General features: G+C 36.9%; 1 pseudogene; it reads left to right on the plus strand.

Annotated features, from left to right (window-relative positions):
- Window positions 1-1,603: 1,603 nt before the first annotated feature.
- On the plus strand, window positions 1,604-2,208 carry LOC139002655 (acyl-CoA synthetase short-chain family member 3, mitochondrial-like; annotated as a pseudogene).
- Window positions 2,209-12,208: the final 10,000 nt, after the last annotated feature.

Here is a 12,208-nt window from a genome sequence, read left to right on the forward strand (position 1 = left end):
GGGGTACATATATCTTTATGGTTTAGTGTTTTCAAATTTTGGGGTAGATACTGAGAAGAGGGATTGCTGGATCATATATGGTAGCTTAGACATTCTGATTTTAGATATGTATCACTAACTGTTCTCTCTATCTCCCTTCTATGAAGTGTAACCCACAGCTCCTGTTTTAAATGAAGAAATAATCGCTAGCTCCAGTAACTGAGGAGAAAAAAATAGGGAAAGAAAAATATAAAAAAGCAAGAAAAAACTAATTATTGAAGTTTAAGAGACATTTCAATTTAAACTTTAAAAAATTATTTAACCCTATAAACAGACTAAAGAAGAAAAATCATGTGATCACATACTTGACCCAAAAGAAAAGTACTTGACAATATCCAAAATCCATCTAGGAAACTAAGAATCAAGGCAAACTTCTCAAGTTCATCAAGAATATTTACAAAAAAAAATTACTACTTATATCATATGTAATGGCAAAAAAACATATACTTCCTAAGACTGGGAAGAAGGCAAGGATGTTCTTTCTCATTTGTTTTATTCAGAATTGTACTGGAAGGCCTAACTTGTAGAATGAGACAAGATAACATTTGAGCCCAGCCAGCATGGTTCAGTGGTTTAGCTTTGACCTATGAAACAGGAGGTCATGTTTGGATTCCAGGTCAGGGCACATGCCAGGGTTGTAGGCTTGATCCCCAGTGGGCAGCTGATAAATGATTCTCTCTCATCATTGATGTCTCTCTCTCTCCCTCTCTCTCTCCTTCTCTCTCTCTCTCTTCCTCTCTGAAATCAATGAAAATGTATTTTAGAAAAAGAATAGCATATGAAATGTATATGCATAGAAAGAAAGAAATGAAACTGGCTTTACTCACAAATGACATGGTTGTTTATGTAGAAAATCCCAGAGTCTATAGAAATCTCTTGAACTAATGAGTACAAAACAAGTTCACAAAATATAAGGTTACTATATAAAAGATGATTATAAATTAGGCATGAACAACTAGAAATTAAAATGTAAGAGATTACAATAGTACCCAAAAGAGAAATATTTAACTATAAATCTAACAAAATTAACATAGGATCTATATAAAGTAAATTATGAAACTGATGAAAAATCAAGAAAGATCTGAAAAGTTGGAGATATAGTCTGGGTTCACAGTCTGGAAAACTCAATATTGTCAAGAGGTCAATTTTTTTTTTCAATGTGATCTATACATTCAACACAATCCAATGAAAATCACAGCAAGTTATTTTCTAATCTATTTAAATATTTATTTTTGGGAAATAATTTAAAAACTTGACTTCAATTAGAATACTGACTCAAATTGACTTAAAAAAGTTATTATGCTTGTTTTAACAAGTTCACAAAATGAACTATATGCCTGAAAATACTGGGGTCTTTGCCCTAGCATGGTTGCTCAATTGATTGGAGCATCATCCCATATACCAAAAGATTGAGTTTGATTCCTGGTCAGGGCACATACCTAAGTTGCAGTTTTGATCCCTGCTTGGTTTAGCATAGCAGATATATTTATTAAAATACACATTCTTTTAAAGGGCAGAAATAGATTTTCTATTAAGTCAATGACATCTCCAGGAATGAAAAATTATGATTTTGGATGACAACATGCAAAAACTGAAGGCTCAGTGTTTAGGAAATATTGTGGTAAGTCCATTACCCCTGGGGGCTTTTTCAAGACTCTGAAAGAATCAGGAAGCATTCAAGCATTTATACTTTGAAACATTTCCTAGATACTATGACACCATACATGCTAGCTACATGGATGAAAAAGGGTAGTTGAATGTTATGTCTCAAACTGATTATATGATAAATGTTGCTGGTCACAGGATTTCTGCAGGTGTCATTGAAGAGTCAGTCCTTTCCCATGGCACCGTGGCTGACTGTGCTGTTGTTGACAAGGAATAGCCTTTGAAAGGTCATGTCCCTTTAGCCCTCTGTGTATTGAGAAAAGGTTTAAATATAACAGAGGGACAAGTTTTAGAAGGAATTGTGAAACAGGTTAGTCAAGGCACTGGCCCTGTGGCTACTTTTCGAAATGCAGTGTTTATCAGTTACCCAAAACTAGATCTGGCAAAATTCCCAGGTTGACTCTGTCTGCCCTAGTCAATGGCATACCTTATAAGGTAAGGCCTACAACTGAAGACCCCAGCATAGAATGTTTTAAAAATCCTCACCCAAGGATATGTTTTTAATTGATTTTCAGAAAGAGAAGGAGAAAGAAAGAGAGAGAGAGAGAGATCTGAGAAAATGCCACAACAAAGAGGAACCTAAATATGTGCGGTATTGGATAGCATCCGGGAACAGAAAACAAAACAAACAAACAAAAAAAAACACAAAACAAAATCTCACATTAAATAAAAACTAAAAAAATCTGAATAAAATATATATTTAGTTAAAAATAATATATCAGGCCCTAACCGGTTTGGCTCAGTGGATGGAGTGTTGGCCTGCGGACTGGGGGCTCCCGGGTTCGATTCCAGTCAGGGCATGTACCTTGGTTATGGGCACATGCCGGGTATGGGGTGTGCAGGAGGCAGCTGATCAATGTTTCTCTCTCATCGATGTTTCTAACGCTCTAGCCCTCTCCCTTCCTCTCTGTAAAAAATCAATAAAATATATTTTAAAAATTAAGAAAATAATGTATCAGTATTGGTGTGGCAAATGCATCATAAAAATCTAATAATAGGGGAAACGGCATGGACTCTGTACTATTCTGCAATTTTTCTGTAAATCTCACACTATTATAAAATAAAAATTCCCCAAATAAATTCTCATGTTTCAGGTATTTTATCAAGTTTAATTTATACAGAAAATATGTCACACTTCATTTTCCTCTCCCTTGGTTTTAATCAATGTGTACTTTAAAGGAAAGCATATCCTTGGATGTCTATTGCTCAAAATCCAAAATTTTCTAAGGAATATCAATGTATGAAAAGGTAACAAATCTTTAATAAATTAGTTCAAGTAATTTGAATATTTATCTGAACACTACACTGCATATACTTTATAAAGTGCTTTGTTACCATTTATAGCCTTTGTAAAAATCTCAAGTCGGGGAGCAGCCGTTTTGTCTATTTGTATCAATTTACCAATGCAGCCATGCAAGTGGATGCTTAAGATAGGACTGTGAGTCAAAGATTGTAATAGGTACCTGTAACACAGATGAAAGCAATGGTGATTGTTTTTTGTTTGTTTGTTCATTGGGTTTGTTTTCTGAGAGGGAGAGTAAGTTCGGTTATTTTTCTTTGTACAGATATTTTGAAAACTGGTCTTGAGACCATCTTAAATAGTTTATAATACTCTTACTAAAGGTCACACTGCAATAATCTAATCCAAGGAGATGATGAGCTTGAGTTCCATAGACAGGTCAGCCCTTCATAGCTGAGTGGATGCTATTTGCAACACATTAGTGTCTTTGTCTCTTCTTGCAGCTCTAGATTTTTTCTTTTCTTTTTTTTAAATACTTGTTGAAATTAAGTGTATTGGGGTAACATTGGTTAATAAGATTATATAGGTTCCAAATGTAAATTTCTATGATACATGATCTATATATTGCATTGTATGACCACCACCCAAATCATCTATCACCATATGTTTGTCCTTCTTAACACTTTAATACCCCCACCCCTTCCCTCTGGTAACCACTGTGCAGTTGTCTGTATCTATGTATTTCAGATATATATCCCACATATGAGTGAAAGCATATGGTTTTTAGATTTTTTATGACTGGCTTATTTCACTTAGCATAATATTTTCAAGATCCATCCATGTTCTTGCAAAGGGCAGTATTTCATCATACGACTGAATAGTATTTCATAGTATATATGTGCCACATCTTCTTTATCCAATCCTCTATTGAAGGACATTAGTTGTTTCCATGTTTTGGCCACCATGAATAGTGCTGCAATGAATCTACGGGTGCATATATCTTTATGCATAAATGTTTTTGAGTTTTTTAGGTAGATACATAGAGGAGGAGTTGTTGGGTCATATGGTAATTCTAGTCTTAAATTTTTTGAGGAACCACCATACTATTTTCTTTGGTGGCTATACCAGTTAATATTCCCACCAGCAGTGGATGAGGGTTCCTTTTTCTCCACAACCTCTCCAACATTTATTACTTATCTTGTTGATAATAACCATTCTAATAGGTGTGAGGTGGTATCTCATTGTAGTTTTGAATTGCATTTCCCTAATAGCTAGTGAGGTTGAACATATTTTCACATATCTGTTGGCCATTTGTACATCTTCTTGGGAGAAGTGTCTGTTCAGGTCCTCTGCCCATTTTTGAATTGGATTTGTTTGTTTGGTTTTGAGTTGTACAAGTTCTTTATATATTTTGGATATTAACTCTTTGTCAGAGCTGTTTCACCATTGAGTATGATACTGGCTGGGGATTTATTATATATGTTCTTTATTATATTGAGGTGCTTTCCTTCTATACCCATTTTATTCAGCAGTTTAATCATAAATGCATGTAGTATCTTATCAAATGCTTTCTGATACAAGGAATCTGTGGTAGCTATCCTTTTTTCTCCCATTGTTCAATTGTTCAGTCTTTACCCTCTCAAATTCAGAAAGCAGTGCATTTATATATTATATTTTGTGATTTTATTATATTCCATTTAAAAATAATATAGAATTTATTTTTATTTATGGAATAAGAAAAGGCCCTATTTTTTCACCATGACCATTTCCTATTTTTAGCCTATTGCATTGTAAGTTATGTCACATTCCTATTGACATGAAGTGTAACCTAAATTTAAAAATGTAAACATGGAGAATAAAATAAAGTAAATAGGACAAGATATAAAGAAAAAGAAAATACAAAGGCAGGCAAATAAAGTAAAGTGAAGGGAGAGAAAAAAGAAAAAAATAGAGAACAGAAGGAGGGAAAGGAGGGAAAAGAGAAAAACAAAGAGCAAACTCAAAAAGTCTTTCAGAAGTATTTTATATTTGTTGAAATGAATATTAAATTCCTAAGGAGACAACTTAAAAAAACCAAGCTCTTAGAAACAAAGATCAGCCAGAGGTGGTGGGTAGGGGGTAAAAATATATTCCAACTCTAGTTGAAAATATGTATAAAGGAACACACAGAAGAATTAAATATACTTCTAAAATATTTTTCTAATAATCAGAAACAGCAGTAATAGAGGGATTGTACAAAAAATAACTAATATACCTACACTGAGTTGATCAGGACAAAAGAGGGAAAATACAACAGAACAGTTAAGTATGCCAATAACAGGCCTAAGCCATCACTCCTCAGTCCCCTTTATTTAAGCCAGGTTTAGGTTCCTCTTTCTTGAGGAACTCAATTCTTGGGATGTGAGGGTATCACCCAAGATCAATTCAAGAAAATGTCTCTCTAGGTAGTTCTACAAGGTGCAGCTGTGAAGGAATCATGGAATTACAATAATATTCATAGATCCAATGAGACTTCATTGACAGCTGGAGACACCATAGAATGTTAGAGCTAGAAACAAAGAATAAATTCATTTTAACAACCCTAACATTCAGACAAGGAAGCAGAGGTCCTAAGATGGGGAATGAAGAAGAATGACTGGTCCAATGTGAAACAGTAAGTTAATGTCTAAGCCAGAATCCTGTTCTCCTGAATAGCCCCCATCAAACTGATGGTAGATGTGCCAGTTAAGTAAAATCATAATGTACTCTATACAACTTTGTTGGGTTCTGTATATATAGTTGATTTCACCTATGCAGTAGAAAGCATTATATTTCATTTGACTGAAAAAGTTTTCCAGAAGACTGAAAGTCTGAAAAGGTAACTTTTCTGAGGTATAAAGCTAGCAAGTAGCAGAGCTTGGATTTAAACCCATGTCATCTGATTCCAAGTTCAAAATATTTAACTGTTTATATTATTCCATGTGGCAGGAGAGTAGAAAGGTAGAGGAAAGGAGTCAAGGATTACCATTACATTACACATTAAAAACCCAAGGATTTTCACTGATAAAAACACAAAGATACAATATATAGAAGTTTAGAAAACTCCCCGTTTTCAATATCCACCCTCCTCTCTTTCTTCCTGTCCCATAACGTAGGTAATAATATCTAAAGCAGTCCATTTGTGTAAATATTACTTTAACAAGGAGATGAACTACTAGAAAGAGTTTTCCGGTAATTCAAGTCAGAATCTCCTCATGTGTATGACCTTAAGACATTTAAAAAATCGCAACTGCCATGAAGAGCATGATCATCTAAATGTACTTAGCCTTTTTGGGATCATAAACCTTTGGAAGAAAATTTAATAAAAATGATCAAAACTCTCAAAAAATGCCATTTTGACACACTTTCACATACAAGTAATTCATGAAAACCATGGAAGCCCAACAAACCTCAAAATTTTAGGTATAGAAATTTTGTTTTAGGACAAACTCTGCCACTAAATAAATGTATGACTTGGAATAAGTTAAATAAACTTCAGCATCTCAGTTGGCTACTATAACTGATAGATTTTTATGTTGGCTACTCTGTCATTCTGTTGCTGACAGATACAGCAGAGTATGGTGGAAAGTATTCCAGGACTCAGGAAACTCCATTTGCCTTTGAAGATGTGTGACTCAGGGAGGTTACTTCCTCTCTCTGGGGCTTTGTTTCTGCAATTGTAGAGTGAGAAATTAATACAAGATGGCCTGTAATGTATCTTTTATCTCTAATGTTTTGAGATTCTTAATTTAGGGAAGAGTAATGTGGGGCAGGAAACAGCTTTATCTTCCTAATAAGCACATAGAGCTGAAATCACCCGCTCTAAACAGAAATCCTGCCATGACCTCTCAAGCTACCAATTACATAGGCAAGGCATCTACTTGCTCCTGGCTAGGTGTGACAGGAGAGTAGGAATGCGGTAGCCGTGGATCACAGTTTTTTGACCAGCTCCCTTACCAAGCTTTGTGGCCATAAACCCCTGGAGGACTGAATCCTATCAGCAGCCACATCTTCACTTGCTATGGAGCACAGTGATAAGGACTCAATTGCATTTTAGGAGAGGATGAATCAGGAAGTAATTTCAGAACTAGAGGAAACTAAACAGCTGTTCTTGGATAGAGGGGCGTTATGGCCAATACTTTTAGTGTCAGAGTGTGTGTAAACAGCATCCCAAGTGTCTATCTGCAATTAAGGAGGTTTCCTCAGGCACAAAAGAACTGGAATAAATCTTTCTTATCTTAGGAAAAAATCACACCCTGTGGTTACATTCACTGATAACATTTCTACATTTTTGAGACCTGGAGATCTGGATACTTGAGTTTAATTATATCCCTTTCTAGGTCTGAAGTTATTCATTTCTACAATTGGTGGAGGGTGAGGGGAGGTTACCTTTAAGGCATTTTACAGATTCAAGATTTTCAATGTATTTTTTTCAAAACCCAAAATATTTCTTTAAATGCAATCCTCTAACCCCCAATTCTTTCTAAAAAACAAACAAAAACCACACACACACACACACAAAACAGTCATTGAATCTTATTTCTGAACTTTTTGATATAGCCATTGCTTCACTTTGCCTATAATAAAAAGGTATAATAGATTAAGCAAGTTGCAACCTTTCAGACCACAGTGAATTGAAAGTTTCTTTGTAATGAAAATAAAATAAAAAGCAATAACACACTCTAATCTTTACAGATGTCCTTCCAAAGAGATCTCCAATTGTTTGCTTCACACTTTATATGTTTACTCAGTTAACAGGCATTTTGTGGACACCTACTACGTCCCAGAGCATTGTGTATAAGACACCATTTCTGCTCTCAATACACTTATGGTAGAGGAGAAGCTCCTGAAATAATGACAACACAAGCGCACAGTCTCTCTGTCATAGAGTTTTAGAATTTGAAGGCACCTTAAAGGGCATTTAGTGTAACCCCTACCCAACCCCAATTTGAAGCTTGATATTTCTTTATAGTAGCCCTGCCATGTGGTTGTCTTGATATTCATTGGTCAACTCAGATAATTGTGAATCTCACTATTTCTTGTAGCAGCCCACTTCATTTTCATTTCTAATTTCAAATTCCTTTGAAATTATACAATGGCACAGTTTAGGTTTCCAATTTATAAAGAAGTATAGCTGTCAAGGAAGAGCAGAGCTTGGAAGAGGCCATCAAAGTCATGCCACAGGCTGGCATCAAGGGTAAAAGACTGATATCTGATACAGAGATGAAGTCCTTCAAAATAGTCAAGTGTTTTTTGTGTTTTGTTTTTTTTTTCATTTTTTGTCTTGGTTTCTCCATATCTAAAATGAAAGGGTTAGATTGTGTAAATGGAAAGCTTTACATTTACATGAACACTAGCCTAGGAAATATTGGAACAGTTCTGTTTCATCACAACTATGTGGGATCAAGTGAGCCAATAAGGGACCATGGACTTGGAGTGATCCTACTTTTTCACACTCTATTAAACCTAACTGAAGACTCTTTTCTGACCAATGAATGATGAGACTTATTTTTCCCAACTGTAGACAGACCTATAGATTACTTAACCCTTATTCAGATAGTGAGTTTTTAGTCTTTTATTAGCTCAATTACCACAAATCTCCTATTTCTAGCACTTAAAAACCCTGACCTTTCCTTCAGTAAACCTGTCAGTGAATTATTTTACTGGTGGTATGTTCCCTTACCTGAAACAATAGTGAATTTTGTAATTATTTTTATCTCTTGGGTTTTTTTTTAATTATTTTTTTCAATTAGGTAGACTCTAAAATCCTATATAGTTGTAGCTGTTCATGAATTTTTATTTCTGAAGAGGCCACAGTCAAGGCCACCTGCAATTCACTCTTTGAAAGCCAGTATGTGAAGGTCTATGTTCCCAAAAAATCAAGGACATTCTGCTTTCTCGTGTCTCAGTTTTTTTTGAATGGCATTTCCACATTGCCCTTGAGTGAGTCCTGCTCCCAGCCTCTCTTGTTAAGATTACTCATTCTCTTGGAGGAGGAGACAATGAAAAGATTGGTTCTAAAATAAGTTTTTTTTTTGTCTCATAAAAGAAATAAGTAAGAATTCAGGAGACAAACTTAGAAATCAGTGCCTGGGATGGGCCTGGGCCTGGACACTCAGAGCACATTCTTACCTGGCTTTCTTTCCTCTCCTGGAAGCACTAGTCCAGTGATGGCGAACCTATGACACGCGTGTCAGAGGTGACATGCAAACTCATTTTTTTTTGGTTGATTTTTCTTTGTTAAATGGCATTTAAATATATAAAATAAATATCAAAAATATAAGTCTTTGTTTTACTATGGTTGCAAATATCAAAAAATTTCTATATGTGACACGGCACCAGAGTTAAGATAGGCTTTTTCAAAATGCTGACACACCAAGCTCAAAAGGTTCGCCATCACTGCACTAGTGACAGCTTTGCACCCTCTCTCCCTGTCCTTTTACCAAAAAATTTAGAAACTCTACAACCAAACTCCTCATTTTTAGGGGGAAGACTGTGACTCAGAAATGTGAAGTGCAACATTCAAGGCTGCTGATTTACTTGATGCAAATCAAGGCTAGACTATGGAGTCTCTGGTTTCTAAAGCTGTGCTCTTCTCACTGCTCCTTTCTCCTTTTCCCTGCTCATTTATGTTTTAGTATGATAGTCTCATAGGGTGTGTGTGTGTGTGTGTGTGTGTGTGTGTGTTCATATTGTCTCCAGGAAGTTGCTTTTCATGAAAGGAGAAATATATGACCTCTGGTTTACCCCTTAACCTTTTAAAGGTTAAGACCCCTGAAAAGACACAAATGCATTGAATAAATATTGTTCCTAAATTTCCAATTTTATAGAAAAAACAACTAAGAAAGGAGGATTTTTTAAAAAAATTTTCTTCTGTCCTCTTTCCCATCCTTCCCTCTTTCTTTCATTGAACACATACTTAGTAAAGACAAACTATGAACCAGTCCTGGAAATAGGCTCCAGGGAAGTTGTTATAACATTTATGGAATACACAGAAAACCATGTCCTACAAGAGAGGTTCAATATAAACACTACAGGAATTCAGAGAGAGAACTGAAAGTGGCAGGTGGGATCTGAAAAGTTTCATCTGACTGGGTCTTAGAAAATAGAGGAAGCTGGATAACAAAAATAAAAGCAGGAGGGGAAAGAAGGCAATATTGGAGACAATAAACAGAAAACAAACAAACCAACAAAAAACTGTTGGAAATATTCAAAACAAAATGAGGCCAAGCAAGGAACACATGCAGGGGACAAAAGCAGGAAGACAAAGGAAAAAAGAGACAATATCTCCAGTCTATTTGGCTCTTGGTCTTTTTACAAACTCTAACTCATCCAAGTCCCTTAAAATCCTCTTCACATCCTTTTCTTCACCCTTGCCACCCCTATGCAATCTCCTCCCCTTTCTGGGGTCCATTCTGTGCTATGGTAATCTAGTCACTGGTCCCTATCTTTGGTTATATTAAAACTGGTGGCCTGGTGCACGGAATTTGTGCATGAGGGGGAGGAGTGTCCCTTAGTCTGGCCTGCATCCTCTCCAATCTGGGACCCCTCAGGGGATGTCCGACATCCCTCTCGCAATCCAGGACCCCTGGCTCCTAACCACTCACCTGCCTGCCTGCCTGATTGACCTTAACCACTCTGCCTGCTGACCTGCTCTCCCCCAACTACCCCCCGACTGGCCTTCTCGCTCCCAACTGTCTCCCCCACTGCTGGCCTGCTCGCTCCCAACTCCCCGCCCCCCCCTCCCCGCCAGCCTGATTTCCCTTAACCACCTTTGCCTCGGCCCCACCACCATGGCTTTGTCCGGAAGGTCTCCTGGTCTAATTAGCATATTACCCTTTTATTAGTATAGATAGAGGTCTGGTGCACAGGTGGGGGCTGTCTGATCTTCCCTGAAAGGAGTCCCAAAAGAGGGCGGGGTTCCCCTTGGGGGGTGGGGCCGGCCTGGGCGAGGAGCCTGGGGTGGTTTTCAGGCTAGCCACGCCCCCATTGGGGTGGAGGTACTTCCTGGGGGGGTGGCCAGCTTGGGTGAGGTGCTGAGGGCTGTTTTCAGGCTGGCCACACCCCCATTGGGGTGGGGGTCCCCGCTGGAGGATGTGGCTGGCCGGTCAAGGGGCTGATGGCCGTTTGCAGGCTGGCCATGGCCCCATTGAGGTGAGGGTTCCCGTTGGGTGGCATGGCTGGCCTGGGCAAGAGACTGAAGGCCATTTTGGGGTGGTTTGCAGGCTGTCCAAGCCCCTGGTTTTGTCCGGAAGGTCTCTGGAAGGTCTCCCGGTCTAATTAGCATATTACTCTTTTATTAGTATAGATAATCTCAAATTTTAGGAACTGCTTATCATTTTCTTAACATTATATTAGGATGTCTTCATTTCTAGTTTGCCTGGGTCTGTCATACTTCATGGTCTTTCTTCTTTTCTTCTTTTTAAACAAACATTTTACTCTATATTTATTTGTTTGTCTTTATTACATACATAATACATTAGTACATTCTCATCATGGAAATTCAAATAATACAGAATATTATAGAGCAAGACATCAGAGATGCCCATTTCCCATTCTCACTCCTCTCCTCACAGTTATCATTATTAACAAATACTTTTCTATTTTTACCTCTATATCCATATTTCTTTAAACTTCCATTTCCTGAGAGTAAATAGTTGTGTAATATCCTGAAGATTAAGTCTATAGTCCTTATCATCACCCACAGGGGGACACATTTTCCTCTACCCTAATCTACTCTCACTTTTTGCCATCATCCTCAAACATGCAAAATTACCCATAATTCACAAAACACAGCCCTATTCATACTTTTGTGCCTACTTACATATAGTTCCTGCTTTCTGAAATTCCCTTCCCACCATTTTTTACTTCCTATAGTGAAGTTGGTCACATTGTCTGTATTACATTCAAATTTCCCTGTCTTGCTGTTTACTAGAGCATTTATAATGTGTATGACAATTGTTTGATTAACTATCTCTCTTCCCTATAGGATGTTAGCTTTTTGAAGACAAAGAATATATCTTGCTCAGCTTTGTATTCCTGGCACCTAGCAAAATACCTGGCACACCATAGGTGCCAAATAAATGTTGAGTTACTGAATGGAAGAATTAAAAATAAAAGGAAAGCATTTATTTTGGATAAGATGGCCCTATAGCAATGACTTTCAACTGGTGTGCTACAAGAATTTTTAAAAAAATATATTTTATTGATTTTTTAATTGATTTTTTACAGAGAGGAAGGGAGAGG

The sequence above is a fragment of the Myotis yumanensis genome, unplaced genomic scaffold (genome assembly GCF_028538775.1).
Source record: "Myotis yumanensis isolate MYYU_CA2020_CCGP unplaced genomic scaffold, mMyoYum1.0.hap1 SCAF_2, whole genome shotgun sequence".
NCBI lineage: Eukaryota > Metazoa > Chordata > Mammalia > Chiroptera > Vespertilionidae > Myotis > Myotis yumanensis.